This window comes from Alexandromys fortis, unplaced genomic scaffold (assembly GCF_014885135.2).
Source record: "Alexandromys fortis isolate MF-2015 unplaced genomic scaffold, M_Fortis_MF-2015_v1.1 scaffold_5, whole genome shotgun sequence".
Lineage (NCBI taxonomy): Eukaryota > Metazoa > Chordata > Mammalia > Rodentia > Cricetidae > Alexandromys > Alexandromys fortis.
The window spans coordinates 23,523,333-23,530,820 of NW_026067924.1; positions in this window are offsets into that span (position 1 = coordinate 23,523,333).

Below are 7,488 nucleotides of genomic sequence, written 5' to 3' on the forward strand. Positions count from 1 at the left end.
CTTGGGTTAAAAAATCCTCAGTCCTTGGAGGACCCAGAGCCCCTGTCTCTGACCTTCTGGCTGCAGACTATCACCAAACACATAATGTCCTGCATTTGCCCTTCCTTTGTGCTGACACCTGCTTCTCTCTTTTTTCATCCTTATGCTGTTGCTTCCTTTTTTATATACTTAGTAAGCTGCTGTCGTTTTATTCCAAGTCAGGTATAGACTTCTGAATTACTGTTTGTGCAGGTATGTTCATATGTGTTCAAGTGTACATGTGTGCAGGTGCCTGTGCACATGGAGTTGTTTCTCAGGTATAGCCATTTGGAGTTTTTCTTGAAACAGGATCTCTCAGTAGCATGGAGATCGCTAACTAAGCAAAGTTGACTGGCCAATGAGCTCTAAAGGTCTTCCTGTCTCCGACTTCTCCGCGTTGGGATTACAGACACAGGTTGAAGCGAGAGTGATGTCATACCTAACTTTTACATGAATTCTAAGGGTCCCAACTCAAGTCCACAGGTGCACACTTCAGCAACTGAGCCATCTCCTTGGCCCCTTTTACCAACAACTGAGCCATCTCATTAGCCCCTTGGCAATGCTTTTATGTCCTACAGTCTTCAGTCACTTTTCCTGTTGAAAAGATAAAGAACTTTCTCTCTGTCCCTTGTACCTCCCTAGGTGTATAGCCAAACTAGTGAGCTCCAAGTTCAATGTGAGACCATACATAAGGAAGAGAAGGATTGAGGAAGACATCCACATTGACCTGTGACTTCCCCATGCTGTCTAATTTGCCTTTCTCTTACTGTGATAAACACGGTGACCAAAAGCAACTTGAGGGGAAAGGGTTTATTTCACTTACACTTCCAATCCCAGTTCCTCACTGTAGGAAGTCAGGGAGGTCAAGCAGGAGCAGAGATGGGAACCATAGAGGAAGGATGCTTATTGGCTTATATCCACTGACTCGTGATTGCCCAGCTTTCTCTTTCTTTTTTTTTTAAATAATTTATTTGTATTTTGTGTACATTGTGTTTTGCCCACATGTGTGTCTGTGTGAGGGTGTAGGTAGGATTCCTGGAACAGGAGCTAGACAGTTGTGAGCTGCCATGTGGGTCCTCTGAAGAGTTACCCAGTGCTCTTAACTGCTGAGCCATCTCTCCAGCCCCGCCAGCTTTCTTATATTAGCCAGGACCATCTGCTGTGGGGCGGTACTGCCCACAGTGTTCTGGGCCTTCCCACAGGCCAACTTGATCAAGGCAGTCTCCCCAACTGAGACTCCCTCTGGTACTTTCAGTCTGTATCAAGTTGATAACTGAAGCGAATCTGAAGATAAATGTGTCCATATGTAAACACACACACACACACACACACCACTGTCAACATGTACCTCTAGGAAAGGACGGTGAGCTATCTTTACTTCGAGGTGTGTTTAGCTCTGTCTCACATTATAGTTACTCCAAAACTCTCCAAAGTACCCTGAGTCCTCGTGAAGATGGCTCACCTCTAGGTGTTACTTGTATCTCTCATAGTGCTTCCTGCCTCTGTGGGATCACCAACCACATCCCTGTGCACTGAATTAATATGTTTTCTGAGGGTTTCTGGAAGCAAGCCTGCCTCAGCCCTGTTTTGGACATAAAGTCATATAAAAAGTGTTCATCTGGAAGCTGGTACCCCCTGTAGTTTGCTAGCATTTGAAAATTCTTCTGAGGCACAGAGTAATACAAAGTGACTCGGGAAAGTGGATACTATCGCAAAAATGGGCCAGTTTTATGTAAAATATACAAATACAACCAGTTCTGCCATATGATTTTTTTTTTTTTGGTTACAGTTGAGCTCTGAATTTGGACCCAAATACTATCAACAAGGAAAGGGGAAAATCAAGATGGGTAATAGACGAGCTTTCTCCAAATGTTTTATCCTTTATCTGAGACAGAAAACCACATTCTACTGCACCTGTTAGAGTGTGAGGAACCTAAGCCCTCCCCTCAGGACAGCCAGGAAGCAGAGAGACAGAGGACAAGGTATAGCCTTCAAAACGATGCCAGGGGCCCATTTCCTCCAATCGGGCCCCACCTTCCACAGTTTCAACCAGTTGTCACTAGTTTGTCCAATTTCAACCCATCAGTGGATTAAAACATTGACTGGATAGGACCAAGCTTTTACTATGAGAGCCTTCAAGGCGACAGTTGAGATTCATATCCGAAAGCTTGAGTGTCCTGGCAGTAATAGAGATATTCTGAAGAGATACAATGAACTTGGGGGCAGGTAGCTAGAACTCTGCTTCTCTGCCCAATATGGCCACAGGGAATACATTTCTTCCTCTGTTTTCACTCTCATTTGCCTGCTTATGGGCCCGCAAGGACAAGTGGCTCTGAGCCCAGCTGTGGCTCCAGAAGGGGTGGGAGATCAGCAATGTAGGGGAACTTCACAGAAGGAGCTGTCAGTGACCCTCTTTTCAGGAAGGACTACAAACAGAATTCTAAGACTCCTGCTGAGCCGTGGAGTTGAGGAAGAGCATAGACACTCTGCTTATCAAAATGAGGGGCTGTAAAGATCCTGGGATGAGATTAGCAAATGTGGCATTTAGATACCTGTGATAGGCCTTCTGATAGAGCCTAAAACATCAATAAACAGAATGAGCTGGAAAGTCCAAGGTAAGTTCAGGAGCCAAGGCGACGGCTCAGTGGGGAAAGGCACTTCCTGCCAAGGTCCACAGCCTGAATTTGATCCCAGTACCTGCTAGCCGGAGACATTCTGTTTTGTAAAACTCCTTTTGGATTCCAGTAACCACAGCAATTTGGCTTCTAGAAGTCAATGAACTTGTTTCTCTGTGTGTTGACAGCCCTGCACTGTGGACCCACATAATGGCCCAGCCAGGAAAGTTGTTCATTATTCACCTGACTTTTATTTAGGTTTGTTTATTTTATGTGTGTTAGTGTTTTGGCTGCATGTATGTGTGTGTACCATATTTGTACACAACGCCTGCAAAAGTCAGAACAGGGCATCAGATCCCACGGAACTGGAGCAGCAGATAGCTGTGAGCCACCCTGTGGATGCTGGGAATCAAGTCTGGGTCTTCTGCAAGAACAGTGCTCTTAACCACTGAGCCATCCTGCCAGCCCCTTCTTACATACTTTAATAGACTGCTCACTGGTTACCCCAGCAACAGCCAACTTCAGATAATAATAATAATAAAAAAAAACCTTTAGGTCTACATCCCCCATCCCTCTTTCTTTCTGATAATCACCTCAGCTTGTAAAGGTTAGGGCTCTGATTCTTAGAGATCACTTCTGCAGGTTTTTTCAAAAATAAAGGCCTTTATTGTCTGAAGTTGTTTGTACCCTTGTCTGTTTTTCCTTCTCAATGACCTTTCTGGACACGTATGGTGGAAAGGAAGAACCAACTCCCCAAACTCCTGTAAGCTATCCTCTGACATCTACTTTATGTTGTGGTATGCACACACGTACACATACACACACATACAAATATACACATAAGACTAAAAATACAATAGAAAATTTTAAGCATGCTCCGTTTGAAGGGACAGTGTAATGGTAGCGGCCCCTCACCCACCCGTCTGCTATCTGCTATAAAATAAATAATGGTTGCTTAGTTTGCTCTTGGGAAATTCCTCCGTTTGGCTGGGGCAGTCGCTGCAACAAATGTCAACAATGCTTCCCTGTGAGTCTTTTGCAAAGTTTTCTTGTGTCTGAAGCTTTCCCAATGCCAGTTGTGTCATGGAGGCTGGGCTATTCTGTCTGTTTCCTGCCTGACCAAAGAGTGATATCTTGATTTAGGATAAACAAGATGACAGACTCCTTGGCCACACTGTCTGGGTCTTATGGAATTTTTCATCTGACCTGAGAGTGTCACACTGTGTCACATGGAACTCAAGGCACTCTGAGTGGGAGCGCCAGGATAAAAGTCCTTCGCACTGTGACCGGAAAGGAACAGTTAGGAAAGACAGAAAATTTTGTCTAGAAGATAAATAGAAGGTGATAAACAGGAAAGACTGTCGTCTGGAGTGCGAGGCAGGTTTGACACCAACCCAGAGGAACGTCCATGTTCAAACAGCAGCAGGGTCAGTTTGACTCTGTACTTGCTTGCGGAAAGACCTAGGCAGAGAGTTCTCTGTGCCTTTTTTCACATGTCCCTTCTTTCCGCTCCACACTCACGCTTCCCGCCACCCAAGAGGGGCTGCAAGTACCCAAAGGACAGCCACGCCGTACTGACCTTCATGTTAGGGACTGTGGACCCCCATACCCTGAATTTCCTGTGACCTTCTGCCTGCCAGAATAAACAGCTTGTTTTCCTATGCTTGCAGCTGCTCTGCACAAACAACTTGTTTTCCTGTGTTTAGCAGGAGACCCTCAGGAGTTCCTGATGGCAGGGGAGTGGTTTCTGGTGGGCTTGCAGCTGAGAGTTAGGACGTGAAAGGAGGCCCTATATAAGCTGCCCTGGAACACAATAAAGGGTGCAGTCTGAGAATTCTTGGCTGTCTGTGTGTGTGTTTCAATCTCTAGCCCCTTGCCCGACTTGCGAACCGTACCCTAGCGTGTAGAGCAGGCGTTGGGCTACACTTCAGATCCCATCATCCTACCAAAGTTGAGGTACCGGCGAATGTCTTCGTACCTGAAGACAAGGATACTTAGGATTATCATCCCTTCTCCCCATTTGTTCTTGATTCCCAGAATCCTTAGGGGCTAGTGAGTGATAGCCTTTCATGCTGCCTTCTGCTTCTCCCCATCTTCCTCACCCTATTTACCTTTTGAAAAAGCTAGAATATCTAGTATAAATGAAGACCTTTGCCCTTTGGTAGCCTTTGTTACAATCTGGGTCAACAGGCAGGAGTCCCTGCATTTCCCGGACAAGTTTTATACGGGAAATATATATATATATATATATATATACATACATACATACATATATATGTATATCATATACTATATTCTTTTTTAAAAAGAGGGTCTCTAGCCCAGGCTGGTCTCAAGCTTGGTATGTAGCCAAGGATAACCTTGGAATTCTGATCCTCTTACCTTCTAAGTACTGGGATTCCAAATGTGTACCTTTATAGTTTAGAAGGTTCTGGGTTTGAACCCAGGACTTCATGTATGTTAGGGAAGAACTCTATCAACACAGCTGTCTCTCCAGATGCTTACTTGCCATGTTCTAAGAGCTGGAATTCCTGAATTAGCCCAGAAAGTTCTGTATTTATTTAGCACTCAAGCTGTGTACCCAGACCACAGCCACACCCTCCAGTGCCCAACCCTGGTTCAGAAGACAGTATACAGCTGTAAGTATTTCTCAATATCTAAAGGTCAAGAGGAAGGGGACAGTTCAGAGTCCATATCCATCTTCCAAAGTGACTTAATAAAGATCACTATGAGACAGAAACTGTCAGGAGACACAAGAAAGCCACCAGGGAGAGCTAGGGGGAAGGAGGCGGGCAAAGGCTGGCTGATGATGGGAGTCAGTCCAGGACCCGGGGCCAGGTAAAATAGGAGAAGGGAAAGTGCCTAGAGAGGCTCATTCGATGATCTTTGGCCAGACGCTGTTCTTTTGAAGGGCAGAACAGACCCTCCATGGGCTTTCCTGAACAGCGACTGCAGAAGCTTGTCCCTCCTGGGAGAGGGAGAAGGCTAGGTCAAAACAAATGCTTCCCATGGCTTTAGGAACATCCTGGATCACCACTGTTTGCTTATTAAATTCATAAAGCTAAAGAAGCAAGTGCATACACAATTATTAAATCCACATGACTGAAACATGTATAGAACACACATAGTGGGGTCACGAAGGATGACCACTGGCATCACACAAATGCAGACACCCAATTATTAGCAGGTGAACTTCCCCCTGGGCATAAAGTTGGAGATGTAACTCAGTGGATGGATACCTGCCTAGCATGCATGAAGCCCTGGGATGGACCCCACGTAACCACATGAGTATAGGGGAGTATGCCTATAGTTTTAGCACCAGGAAACAGAGGCAGGAGGATCGGTGCTCAGCTATATAGTGCGCTCAAGGCAATAAAGAAGCAAACAAACAAATAATAAAACATCCTTCCAGATAGTGGTGATGCTGAATGTGGTTAAACATTCCTGGAGCATTTATCTTCCCAGGAAGAAAGGTTTCTAGGGCTGGAGGATGGCTCAGCAGTTAAGAACACTCTTAAGCTTAGTGAATACTCAGACTCAGTTCCCAGTATCCACATGCGGACATCTCACAGCCATCAGTAACTCAGTTCCAGGGGTTCTGACGCCTATTTCTGACCTCTGAAAGCACCGAACCCGTGTGGTACATATATTTTTCCTTTGCTCAGGGAAGGCTTCAGTGATCTGATTTGAGTAATTTTCGGGAACTGTTACTAGTAACTCGCCTGGGTGTCTGAAGAATGTCTAGCTATTCTTGTTCTCCTCACCCTGGGTGGGACAAGAAGGCATGGCGTTAGATGTGAGCCGGTGATGGACCACTCCTGGCTTTGTTCGGAGCACATGACCCTGTGAACCTCAGGCCCGCTCTATGTTAAGGAAAACCTTCAGCGTTAGAGCCGCTAGAGATGACCACACACTCTACACTATGTCCTACTCACAAAAGATACAGTATGGACAGCCGAAGATTTTAAAGAACCCATCAGTTGAATGCAATTAAATACAGCTGCTGTAAGAATCCCATAATCATAATCTGTACAGGAAGAAGCAAGGCTGAGTCTGCATTCCTGTTTGCTGCAGAAGAACATCGGCTGCTGTTCTCTCCTCACCGACTTCACTTGCGCTTTCAAGCTTTACTGGGTGCTTGAGTCTAGACCACCTCCGCCACCCCATCCTTGTTATCTGACCAACTTCAGCTTAGAACCTTGTTCTTAGCATCCCTGAAGAGGCTTCTTCCCTCCCTCCCTCCCTGCTCTCCTCTCTACCCCATATCACGTTCTTATCACCACGTAGGATGACGGATCTGCTTGCTCCCCTTAGTCTCACCGCTGCCTGCTAATCTCGCTGGAAACAGGCAGACGTTTCTGACTCATTGCTACATCCTCCGGAGCCTGATCCGAACGAAGCCTTCCTCGTGAAAGAAGCCACAAAAGCGTGTGTCGAATGAATGAATAACCATCCCACTCTCCCTCCTTTTGGTGTGGCAGTGTGTCACCCAGAGCCGTGTGACACTGAGAGGTAGCTGTCAGTTTCTGTGATCTGTCCTTACCTTTGTTCTCCTCTCGTTTGAGCATCCCCAGGCCATTTCTGATGTCTTTTCCAGTTCCCCAGTCCCATCAGGTTTCCCTGCTTCCTGAAGCTCGCAGATGAGGAGCCTGCTGCTTTCTACTGTTCCTAGGGTTTGAAGTGCCCCTCCCACCCTAGGGACCATGCACTGGTTGACACTAATTTGTGTCATGTGGCTCTGTTTCAGGGGGACTTGAGAGCCATTTATCTCATACCTCGGTAGTAAGTGCCAGGTACTATATCAAGTCAGCATGATACAAAGGTGGATGAGACACAGGATTTCAGGGGTCTGGTG